Source organism: Theobroma cacao, chromosome 3 (genome assembly GCF_053813885.1).
Source record: "Theobroma cacao isolate CCN51 chromosome 3, ASM5381388v1, whole genome shotgun sequence".
NCBI classification, from domain to species: domain Eukaryota; kingdom Viridiplantae; phylum Streptophyta; class Magnoliopsida; order Malvales; family Malvaceae; genus Theobroma; species Theobroma cacao.
This window is the reverse complement of record NC_142641.1, coordinates 10,317,151-10,330,419: the sequence shown is the minus strand read 5'-3', so window position 1 is coordinate 10,330,419 and position 13,269 is coordinate 10,317,151. Positions and strand designations below refer to the sequence as shown.

At 34.5% G+C, this 13,269-nt stretch overlaps 2 long non-coding RNA genes across 2 annotated transcripts; both read left to right on the top strand.

Moving 5' to 3' along the window:
* Nucleotides 1-3,840: 3,840 nt before the first annotated feature.
* LOC148763578 (uncharacterized) lies at nucleotides 3,841-5,729 on the top strand. Its single transcript, XR_016025573.1, has 3 exons — nucleotides 3,841-3,941; nucleotides 4,592-4,671; nucleotides 5,539-5,729. It is a non-coding gene; the product is annotated as an uncharacterized LOC148763578 (long non-coding RNA).
* Nucleotides 5,730-8,894: 3,165 nt separating this feature from the next.
* Nucleotides 8,895-10,857, top strand: LOC148763577 (uncharacterized). Its single transcript, XR_016025060.1, has 3 exons — nucleotides 8,895-9,069; nucleotides 9,720-9,799; nucleotides 10,667-10,857. It is a non-coding gene; the product is annotated as an uncharacterized LOC148763577 (long non-coding RNA).
* The last annotated feature ends 2,412 nt before the right edge of the window (nucleotides 10,858-13,269 follow it).

The window sequence follows — 13,269 nt, the reverse complement described above, 5'->3', positions numbered from 1 at the left end:
ATTTCGGTGGTACACGCATCGAGAAAGGAAGTTAGATGAAAATTGGAATTTTTAGACGTATTAAAAGGATCGAAATTGGAATATAAAGATTAAAGGATATGTAGTGAAATTAGTGAGAAAAATAAAATGATCATAGAGTAAAAAAAAAAATATTAGAAGACCAACATGGGCAGTAGCCCATGTGGTCAATAAAAGAGTCAAAGGCTCTTTACTTAGTGAATTGGAGGGGGGGGGGGGCGGCCATGTGGAGCAACAAGTGAAGAAAGAAAAAACAAAATTTTGATGTGGCCGGCCATGAAGGAAGTTTGTGGAACATTCAAGAGAGAAATAAAATATATATATGTGTAATTGACCAAACTAAGTGAAGAAGACCAAGAAGAAAAGAGAGGTCGGTTGAGGGAGAGTAAAGGAGAAATAAACGAGCAAAGGAAGAAGAAAGAACCGAGAGAAAGAAAAATAAAAAGAAAACTATGCATGAGAAAGGAAAACAAAAGGAAAAGAGAGTTGAGTTGAAGGGCTATTTTTGCTACCATTCAAGAAAGGAAAGAGAGCCATTTAAGGGCTAATTTTGGAGGCTGGAAAGAGTTGTTTTCTGCTGGTTTTGGAGGTTGGAAAGTGCCATTTTTCTGCTGATTTTGGAGGCCAAAAAGTGTAGAATTTTGTAGTAGAAAATTGAAGGTTTTGAGGTGCTATTTTGATGGTTAATTGTAATTGTTTTGGCTGTAAATTTTTGGAGGGAAAGGTGCAGCTTAGCTGCTGAATATTTGAGGAAAACAGAGCAGCATAGTTGCTGATTTTGGAGCCAAAATGAGCAGCTGTAGCTATTGAAAAAATTGAAGGATAAAAAGCTAGGAAAGGGTGACCGGTGGTGAGAGGGAGAGAGAGGAAGAGAGTGGACGATTTGTGCATGTGAAGAGAAGAAAAAGAAAGACAAACAAGGTTGTTGGACGATGGGAAAGAAAGAAAGAAAGAAAGAAAGAAAGAAAAGAAAAGAAAAGAAAAGAAAAGAAAATAACAAGGAAAATGGGCATGGCCCAACAAGCAAGAAAAATAGACATGGTCCAATAGAGGAAAAATGGACATGGTCCAATTAGAAAGAAATGGGAGAAGTCCATGAATAAGAGTCCAAAAACAACAAAGGAAGAATAATCCAAAAGAAAAGGAAGGTGAAGATTTGGGCTAACCTAGTTTAATTGGGTAAAATTTCTTTACTCTTCACCATGATTTATTTTGAAATTGGATTATATGGAGGCTAAATTATTTTATTTAATTATGCATTGGTTAATTGGTGATATGAAGTAAATTTAAGTTGCTTAGAAGGTTGAAATAAGCACTAAATACCGTAAATAAGTTACCGGTGTTAATACTCTAAAGAATTACGTGAACGAAGGATGCAATTAATTATAGTAAAAATATATTAAGATGTGAATTAGGTGAGTGGATTTATGACAGAATATGAGAGAGAAAAGTAGAATTGATTCACTAAATGTATTGAATTTAAATGGTTGCTAGGAAAGGGTGTTGAACGAAGTAGGTGACGTGCAATTAGGTATAATTATACGCATATACGAAGTAATAGCGATGTAGAAATCCCGCTATTATGAGGTGAGTAACCTTACCATCATTTTTATTATCTAAAGTATGTTTTTAATCGATTTTGATGAAATTTTATAAAAATGAAATTAAACGGTAAATCTTGAGTTTTACAAACAAAATGTGTCTACATGAAAAGATGTTATAAATTGTTTTAAAATTGAATGATGATTTTGAAAAATAGAGTAATTGGAGACCACTTGTTATGATGAAAAATTTATGATTTGAATAAATGGCTTATGATAATATTGGCATGAATGGCTGAATTGGTATTTATGTTGAAATATATGAAATGTGTATTTAGCCTTGAAAGGCTGTGAATTACAATAATTGCCATGTCATGCTAGAATGAATTTTATTGTATGATGGGTTTAGCTTGCTGCAGTGGGTGGATTCTATGGGCCAGCCTATTAGAAGGGCACAGAATCCGGATATATATATATATATATATATGTACCTCAGTTGGAGAGGCGCGTAGGGTATCTCTTGAGGTATGGTTAGAGTTCACGTCGCGCCGAACCACCTTGTGATGATGAACTCTGCTAACGCCAAGGAACGGCTGTGTTTTTCTCAAACTAAAAATATGTTTTACGTGTATACGAAATTTTAACAGCCTTGGTGGGCTTTAGTGTACACCTTTGATCAAGGTGTCACCGAGTACTATTTGATGGCATGAGCCAAATGTTTATGAAACTCATAAGCCTTAATGAGAAATTAAATGAAATACAATCGTTTGCATGGGTTGGGATTAATTTTCAAATTGTGAAATACGTATTGTGATGGGATATTTTAAGTGTCTCTTTTTACTCGGCTTTAGCTGATTTAAATGGTGTTTGTTTACTCACTGGGATTTTATAATCTCACAACCCTCTTTTCCACCCATTTTAGGCTCAGAGTAAGCTGTAGATAGTTGATTCCATCGAGGGCTTCTATTGGATTAGCGTCCTCCACACAGTAGGTTCACAATTTTCCTTAATTCTAGTTATTTGTGGGCACACTTGATGTTGTAAATTTAAATTAATTTAAATACTCTAGTTTATTGTGTTACAGTAAGAATGAATTTTTTTTGTTTTTACGTTACAAAAAGTATTTACGTATAACTCTAAAATTATTGTCTAACTCTAAAATTTCTGTTTATAAGAAAATAAAATATTTTATTGAATATTTTGTTTTATCTTCTTATTATATTCAAATAATTATAAATTCATTTTAAATAAAAGGTTTTAGATGCTTAAACTTATTTTTGAATATGAATTATGTGATTGGTACTTGTTTACTACATTTTTAACTGGTTTCGAAATTTTCAGTGGTAAATGACCAAAATGCCCCTGTGAGACAAAATTTTTATTTTATCAGTTTTAAGTTGAAAATAGCTCAAAATCCTTTAGAACATAATATTTGGCAATAGTTTCTCACCGGGGAAAACGAGAAACTGATATTAAGTCTTGCGGGGTTTCGGTTGGCATTTCGAGATATGAGTACCCATCGGGGCATCGCGGCTGTTGTCACGGGCTCCAGGGGAGTTTTGGGTTGTGACATTATTCAGGAAATCATTTGTAACAAGAACAAGATATAATGGCATTTTCAACACAACGTATGTGTCAAACCCTGCTTTGTAAAATAATTATAATATCATTCACATGCTCGATAGAATGTTTGTATATTTAGTAAGTTCGAGAAATCGTTAAAAGACGATATTGCCCCTAATGGTACATTAAGTCGATTAAGCCTCGAACTAGTTCAAATAGGAATTTTAAGGTGAAATTAAGAGTTTCACAGTTCAGGGATGACTCAAAATGGTAATTAGGAGTTCGAGGATCAATTCGGAGTCAAATTGAAATTTTCACTACATAGGGGTAAAATTATAATTTTTCCATCTGCGGACAAATTTTGAGATTTTGAGAGAATTTAGATCACATTTGACAAATTGGGGAATGATATGAGTATAAGGGATAAAAAATATGTCTATGGGCAATTTTTCAGTTTTCGGGGCAAAAATGTAATTTTTGATTTTTACGGGGGCAAAAGTGTAAATATCAAAAATTACTTCACCAAGACTTTTGATAAGTTTGAGAATTTTATCTAAGTTATGGATATTTTAAGGAATAATGTGTGGTGGAGATTTAAAGCTTGAAAGATAAGAATTTAAAAAATGGACCAATAATGTAATGACATGTGGCAAGTTTAGATTATTATATTATTTAACTATAAAAATCAGCCCACACCACCATTTTCTCTTCATTATGGCCGGCCATAGCAAGAAAACAAAGGGGAAAAGAAAAACAAAAACCTAGGGGGAGAAATTCAAGGAAAAATTGGTGAAAATTCAAGGAAACAAGTGACCAAAGGTAAAATTTCTTGATTTTGACTTGTGCTTTACCTAACCCATGCATTTCCCATCATTTTCCATGGTTGAATCATGTGATTTGAGATGAATTCAATTCTGGAAAAATGGGTTAGGAGAGAGAAACTTGTTAGATTAATTTGATTTTAAGTTATGTTAGTGTTTTAAGTTAGTTTAGCATATTTAGGAACAAAACAACAAGAAAAGAATTTATTTTCCTCCATTACCATTATTGGCTGAATTTTCTAGGGGAATATTGGCTGATGATCTTGATGTTTATTTGAGGAATTATGATGAATAATGATGAATTATGAGTCTGGAAAAATAATGGAAATTTTTGGAGCAAAAATATGAATTTTTACCCATTAGGGGTATTTTCGTAATTTGCTATCAGGACTGATAATTTGCACCACACCGAGGGACAGTAAGTCAATTTGGGTGCAATTGAGGTATAGAAACTGAAAAAAATTAATTTGAGATTAAATTGGACGCGTTAGTAATTTAATCGGGTAATAGGCCGAATTAAGTCAGCACCGCATTTAAGCGGTAGTCGGATAAGTTGCATGTCATATCATGCATATATACCGAGCCTGAATTGATTTTATAATGGTCAAGCATTGATGTGGTGAATTATGTATTGTACATTGTGGATAGGTGGTGAGCAAATTACACTGGTAAAAGTACCAAAATTGTGCTTGAAGATTGGGATTAGGAGTACATCGACTCCTAGAACTGTGAGTGGACAATTTATCGTCTTAAATATGTAGAGTAATTATACTTGTTTGATGCTTTTATTGAATGGTGAATTTAAATTATAAAATATTATGTTTTCCAATTAAAATGTTTTTTTTATAAAAATGAGATTTATACTGATTTTGAAATCAAATATTGTTTTGGGAAAATTGAGTATATGGAGACTGTGTTGAAATTTTTGATTTTATATGTTATTGAAATTGGGGCTTATGACACTATGGTAGCATGATGGCTAAATTTTTGGGGTTGGCATGAAATATATGAACAATTTTGGATTGGTCTCGGTAGACTGGATTACATTTTATTCGCCATATTATGCTACTGGAATTTTTATGGGTCTGGTGGTATATTAAACGGTCACTGCAGTGGTGGGGGTTTCCGTGGACTGCCTATGAGAGGGGCACGGTAACTCAATTATATACTTACCTCCGAGGGGAGATGTTGGGTGAAGTATCTCCTGAGGCATGATTTGAGTGCACCTCACGTTCGGGCCACCACGTGAGAGTGAGACTCAGCCAACGCCAAGGAACGGTTGTGTGTCAGATGTGAAAACATGTTTATGGGTATGGGTCATTGAACAGCCTTGGCGGTCTCAGTGGGATACCTTGACGAAGGTACCCGTGAGAATGATATTGGCAAGGGCCAAGTTTAAAAAAATTCATAAGTCGGGGAAATTTTGATGAAAAGAAATTATTTGGTATAGATTGAAACGAATTTTGTGTTATGAACATTATTGAGATATAACGTTTTTATATTGCCTCCATCTACTCGGCTTTAGATGCTTTTGATGGTAATTGTTTACTCACTGGGATTATTTAATCTCACCCCTCTTCCTATCCATTTTTCAGGCTCAGGACAGTTTGTTGATAGTTGATTAAGACAAGAATTAATCTCGGAGTTGCATCATAGGAAGTAAGGATTCATAGCTCTACACCTTCTTGGTTAGTTGGGGGCCCACGTGTCACTGTAAACGAAATTTCATACTTTAATTATCTTTATTACTATATGAATAAATTTATTTTACTCTTACGCTACAAAAGTTATTTTAGGAAGACTTTGAAAATATTGTGTTTTAAGAAAATAGAATATTTTATTTAATGTTTTTATTATATTCAAATAGCTATAATTTTACTTTAAACGAATGTTTTAGACTTCAAAATTTAATTTAAATCATGAAATATGTGTTTCCACTTACATATTACATTTTTTCGGATTTCAAAATTTCAAAAAAAAAATGACGAAAATGCCCCAGTGAGCTAGAAAATAATATTTTTATTGTTTTGAGTTCGAAACAACTTATGATTTCTTGAAATGCGAGATTTAATAACTGTCGCTCACCGGGGAGATGCAGAAGTTGATGCTAAGCCTTGCGGGGTTTCGATCGGTATTCGGGGTAATGAGTGCTTATTGGGACGTCGCGGCGGTTGTCACGGGCCCGATGGGAGTTCCGGGTCGTGACAATTGGATTGGTATCAGAGCATGGTTTAAAGATCAAATATTTTGATTTTAAAGCTTTGGATTTCAAAGTTTTTGATTTTAAAGTTGTTTTAAGAAATCCACACTGACACTGCGTGGCCCAAGTTAAGTTAAGTTAAGTAAGTCAAGTTAAGTTAGGTTATATCGAGTTAGTTGCATATAGAATTTAAAGTCATCTAAGTCTATTCCATTTCTTGTTGTAGAGTACCATGCCTCCTCGACGTGGGCGTCCACCTCTCTATAGGTCTGTAGGGAGGGGAAGAAGCCGTGCTAGACTTAGTCAGCCAGATCCCGTGGAAAGGGAGTCTGCTGCACCTACTTTTCGAGCAGCACCTGCTGTTGAGCCTACTGAGATTCCTTCACCTCCTCCACCACCTACTGCTACTCCTGGTGTTCATGCCATGTCTCTTGAGGCAGTCCAGGCATTAGCAGCTTTTCTTAATGTCATTATGGGCCAGGCTCAAGCTGGTCGAGTCCCTCATACTGTTCCCCCAGCAGTATCTCCAGTGCCACCACCACCACCTCTTGTTCCACCACCAGTGCCAGATGTCTCCATTTCCAAAAAGCTTAAGGAAGCTAGGCAACTGGGTTGCACTTCTTTTGTTGGGGATTTGGATGCAACCGCAGCTAAAGATTGGATTACTCAGGTAACGGAGACATTTGTGGATATGAAATTGGATGATGATGTGAAGTTAATGGTGGCCACAAGATTACTAGAGAAGAGGGCTCGTACATGGTGGAGCTCGGTAAAATCACGTTCCATTACTTCGTTGACTTGGATAGACTTCCTACAAGAATTCGACGGTCAATACTACACCTACTTTCATCAAAAAGAGAAGAAGAGAGAATTCCTAAGTTTACAACAAGGGAATTTAACCATAGAAGAGTACGAGGCTCGTTTTAACGAGCTGATGTCATATGTGCCAGACCTGGTGAAGTCTGAGCAAGATCAAGCTAGTTATTTTGAAGAAGGGCTCCGTAACGAGATCAGAGAGAGGATGACTGTGACAGGCCGGGAGCCTCATAAAGAAGTTGTACAGATTGCTTTAAGGGTCGAAAAACTCACGAATGAAAATCGGAGAATGCGAGCTGAGTTTGCAAAGAGGAGAAACCCGAATGTATCCTCTAGTCAACTACCCAAAAGAGGTAAGGACACATTTGCTTCTGAGAGTACTGTTTCTGTTCCGGTGATATCTCCTCGACCCCCACTTTCACAGTTATAGCAGAGACCTCCGAGATTTAACAGGTCTGGGATGAGTAGTACTTTCGAGAAGAGTTTTGGAGGTTTAAATAAATGCGAAAAATGTGGGAGATATCATGTTGGGGAGTGTTGGGGCATAAGATGCTTTCATTGTGACCAGCCGGGCCACATTAGGAGTGACTGCCCACAGTTAGGACGGGCTACAGTAGCTGCTCCATCCCCACTAACTCATACGGATATGCAGAGGAGAGATTCCTCTGGAGTACACCCGAGGCAGGGGGTAACTGTACGATCTGAAATGGGTAGCAACACCCCAGCACAACCACCTTTGAGGCCATTGACTCGTTCTTCAACAAGAGTTTTCGCTGTAACGGAAGATGAAGCACGAGTCCGATCTGGAGAAAGTGAGTGAAAAGTTAGACGAAGGTGTAAAATAGTGATAGGGGATGTAAATACCAAGTGATGGACGTGTAAATAAAGGTTTCAAGAATAATATAGTAAATGAGTTCATATGAAATATGGTTGTAAGAATTTCTTACTATATTGTGGAAATTAGAACTCAAAAATACTTGAGGTATACAAAGTTCAAATGAACTTAAATCTTAAGCAATAAATTGATGTCGAAATACAAGAAGGATACAAAGCAATATAGAGGCACGAAAGATGATTAAGGACAAAGGGATGACTCTGAGGAATTATGATACTGCATCGTATGCGATGATTAAATCAAGATAGATCTTGGATGCATAAATGGGATTATAAAGCATATACACATATGTGGGGTTGATATTGTGATTAACTAAAATAAAGAATGATTTTTAGTGAATTAAGATTCCCTATAAAGGAGATAATAGGAGAAGTTCAGCATCGAATAAAAGATAATACCCCGCCTTTTCTTTGAGTTAATAAGTGAAATTTTGAGGACAAAATTTTATTTTAAGGGGGGTAGTGTTGTCAAACCCTGCTTTGTAAAATAATTATAATATCATTCACATGCTCGATAGAATGTTTGTATATTTAGGAAGTTCGAGAAATCGTTAAAAGACGATATTGCCCCTAATGGTATCATTAAGTCGATTAAGCCTCGAACTAGTTCAAATAGGAATTTTAAGGTGAAATTAAGAGTTTCACAGTTCAGAGATGACTCAAAATGGTAATTAGGAGTTCGAGGATCAATTCGGAGTCAATTTGAAATTTTCACTACATAGGGGTAAAATTATAATTTTTCCATCTGCGGACAAAATTTGAGATTTTGAGAGAATTTAGATCACATTTGACAAATTGGGGAATGATATGAGTATAAGGGATAAAAAATATGTCTATGGGCAATTTTTCAGTTTTTGGGGCAAAAATGTAATTTTTGATTTTTACGGGGGCAAAAGTGTAAATATAAAAAATTACTTCACCAAGACTTTGGATAAGTTTGAGAATTTTATCTAAGTTATGGATATTTTAAGGAATAATGTGTGGTGGAGATTTAAAGCTTGAAAGATAAGAATTTAAAAAATGGACCAATAATGTAGTGACATGTGGCAAGTTTAGATTATTATATTATTTAACTATAAAAATCAGCCCACACCACCATTTTCTCTTCATTATGGCCGGCCATAGCAAGAAAACAAAGGGGAAAAGAAAAACAAAAACCTAGGGGGAGAAATTCAAGGAAAAATTGGTGAAAATTCAAGGAAACAAGTGACCAAAGGTAAAATTTCTTGATTTTGACTTGTGCTTTACCTAACCCATGCATTTCCCATCATTTTCCATGGTTGAATCATGTGATTTGAGGATGAATTCAATTCTGGAAAAATGGGTTAGGAGAGAGAAACTTGTTAGATTAATTTGATTTTAAGTTATGTTAGTGTTTTAAGTTAGTTTAGCATATTTAGGAACAAAACAACAAGAAAAGAATTTATTTTCCTCCATTACCATTATTGGCTGAATTTTCTAGGGGAATATTGGCTGATGATCTTGATGTTTATTTGAGGAATTATGATGAATAATGATGAATTATGAGTCTAGAAAAATAATGGAAATTTTTGGAGCAAAAATATGAATTTTTACCCATTAGGGGTATTTTCGTAATTTGCTATCAAGACTGATAATTTGCACCACACCGAGGGCATTAAGTCAATTTGGGTGCAATTGAGGTATAGAAACTGAAAAAAATTAATTTGAGATTAAATTGGACGCGTTAGTAATTTAATCGGGTAATAGGCCGAATTAAGTCAGCACCGCATTTAAGCGGTAGTCGGATAAGTTGCATGTCATATCATGCATATATACCGAGCCTGAATTGATTTTATAATGGTCAAGCATTGATGTGGTGAATTATGTATTGTACATTGTGGATAGGTGGTGAGCAAATTACACTGGTAAAAGTACCAAAATTGTGCTTGAAGATTGGGATTAGGAGTACATCGACTCCTAGAACTGTGAGTGGACAATTTATCGTCTTAAATATGTAGAGTAATTATACTTGTTTGATGTTTTTATTGAATGGTGAATTTAAATTATAAAATATTATGTTTTCCAATTAAAATGTTTTTTTTATAAAAATGAGATTTATACTGATTTTGAAATCAAATATTGTTTTGGGAAAATTGAGTATATGGAGACTGTGTTGAAATTTTTGATTTTATATGTTATTGAAATTGGGGCTTATGACACTATGGTAGCATGATGGCTAAATTTTTGGGGTTGGCATGAAATATATGAACAATTTTGGATTGGTCTCGGTAGACTGGATTACATTTTATTCGCCATATTATGCTACTGGAATTTTTATGGGTCTGGTGGTATATTAAACGGTCACTGCAGTGGTGGGGGTTTCCGTGGACTTCCTATGAGAGGGGCACGGTAACTCAATTATATACTTACCTCCGGGGGGAGATGTTGGGTGAAGTATCTCCTGAGGTATGATTTGAGTGCACCTCACGTTCGGGCCACCACGTGAGAGTGAGACTCAGCCAACGCCAAGGAACGGTTGTGTGTCAGATGTGAAAACATGTTTATGGGTATGGGTCATTGAACAGCCTTGGCGGTCTCAGTGGGATACCTTGACGAAGGTACCCGCGAGAATGATATTGGCAGGGGCCAAGTTTAAAAAAATTCATAAGTCGGGGAAATTTTGATGAAAAGAAATTATTTGGTATAGATTGAAACGAATTTTGTGTTATGAACATTATTGAGATATAACGTTTTTATATTGCCTTCATCTACTCGGCTTTAGATACTTTTGATGGTAATTGTTTACTCACTGGGATTATTTAATCTCACCCCTCTTCCTATCCATTTTTCAGGCTCAGGACAGTTTGTTGATAGTTGATTAAGACGAGAATTAATCTCGGAGTTGCATCATAGGAAGTAAGGCTTCATAGCTCTTCACCTTCTTGGTTAGTTGGGGGCCCACGTGTCACTGTAAACGAAATTTCATACTTTAATTATCTTTATTACTATATGAATAAATTTATTTTACTCTTACGCTACAAAAGTTATTTTAGGAAGACTTTGAAAATATTGTGTTTTAAGAAAATAGAATATTTTATTTAATGTTTTTATTATATTCAAATAGCTATAATTTTACTTTAAACGAATGTTTTAGACTTCAAAATTTAATTTAAATCATGAAATATGTGTTTCCACTTACATATTACATTTTTTCGGATTTCAAAATTTCAAAAAAAAAAAATGACGAAAATGCCCCAGTGAGCTAGAAAATAATATTTTTATTATTTTGAGTTGGAAACAACTTATGATTTCTTGAAATACGAGATTTAGTAACTGTCGCTCACCGGGGAGATGCGGAAGTTGATGCTAAGCCTTGCGGGGTTTCGATCGGCATTCGGGGTAATGAGTGCTTATCAGGACGTCGCGGCGGTTGTCACGGGCCCGATGGGAGTTCCGGGTCGTGACAGTATGCTTGTTCAAGTTATATATCATTGAAATCATTATAATCTCAAGGATGCCAAACATTGCAAATAGATATGTTCTTTTGCTTGAAAAATTCCATCAATGTTAAATTATCACACTCAAAATCATGCTTAAGAAATCCCTTTAAATTAATTTTACCAATCATAAGAGAAGTACCAAGCAACATCAAATTTGTGCAATTTATATAAATATATCAAATCAAGTTTGCTCAATCATGCTATGTCATTAAAAATAAAGAATTAATTTCAATCAAAGAGAATAAAAAGATTTCTCAAGAAAATCAATTGATAAATATTTAATCTTTCTTTGCAAACTTTTTAACTTGAAACATTCAATATTAGACTTGCTTTGTGAAAAATCATGAGCTCAATGTCACTCAATTTTGTTTCATTATGCTCTAAATGATTTATGAAATATGTAATGGGCATAATGAATCATGTATATGCATGTCAAGGGTCATTTGCAAATATCTCATAATTATGTTCCAAAAATGCCCTTGTGACCATTCAAGCTTACAAGCAAATATGCACATCCAATAAGAACAAGTCATAAGTATTTTTCATTATGAAACAAACTTGTTCAATTCATATATCATTCTAAACTTAAAGGATGGCAACATTTTTCTCATATAAACTCATTTTGCTTTAAAAGTACCAATTCAAGCAGTCAAAACTTTCAAGCTCATTATCAACCATCTTGAACTATTCAAACAAATTCTAGAATGTAAATCAAGATTGTTCAAATGGTCGACTTATGTTAGGCACAAGGAAATCAAGGAAAATTTTTTTAACTCAATTTTCCTTGTTTTAGGCTACTTGAATAAATGTGAGTGTAAGTCATCAAGTATGCTCATATTTCTATCACATTATCCAACCTTTTATGTTTCGAAATTATGTGCAAAAATAATTTTTCCTCCAAGAATTAGATAGAAACAATGTCATAAATCATGAGGAAATTTTATAGAAACAAATTTCCATAATCAATCAATCTTAAGAAACAATTTTCTCAAAATAAGGATGATGACATATTCAAGATCAAATATAAGTACATACTCCACCTTTAGATTCATACTTCCTTGCAACTTATAGCATGTATCATATCAAATTAAGTTGCATAGCCAAGATTTATCAATAAAGCTCAAAGAATTTTGCACTTAATATTCAAGCAAGAATAGGCAACCAAAGTTTTCAATTAAGAGGAGCAAACAATTTTAGAAATCAAACTAAATCAATGAAACATTTAATAAACGAGCAATCAAAAATCTCATTTAAACAAACAAAAGAGTTTTAGCATAGAGATCACCTATTTTCCTTTATGTGTGACTTAAGAGCACTCATTCTTCAAGAATTGTTTCTCCTTGCTCTAGCACACCTACAAGTGTCAAGCCCGACTCCACAACATGTTTATTATGCCATTCCTACATAAAATGCATGTTTGCTTACTTGGGTACGTTGAAAATCGTTAAAAGACGGTATTGTACCAAATGGTACAATTAAGTTGAATTAAGTCTCGAAGTAGTCCAAATAGAGATTTTAAGATGAAATTGAGAATTTTAAAACCCCAGAATGACTTAAAATGGTGATTCAGAGTTCAATGATCGATTTAGAGTCAAATTAGAATTTTCATGACCTAGGGGCAAAATGATCATATTGCCACCCGAGGTTAAAATTGGAATGTTGGAAGAAGTGTTTGATCAAGATTGACTATTTAGAACATAATTTGAGTTTAAGAAGTGAAAAATTTTAATTTCGGTGTTTTTCCGAGGATAAAGGCAAAATAGTCATTTTGCCATCCCAAGGGCAAAATTGTAATTTTACACCACCCAACACTTGTCCAGCACATGGATTTTACCCAATATTATCATGGATAATTGAGGAAATTTAAGTGGTGGAGAGAGATTGCTTAATGGGTAAGTATGACAAATGGATCAATGGAATGGTGGCATGTGTCAAATTTTCATTCATTTATTATT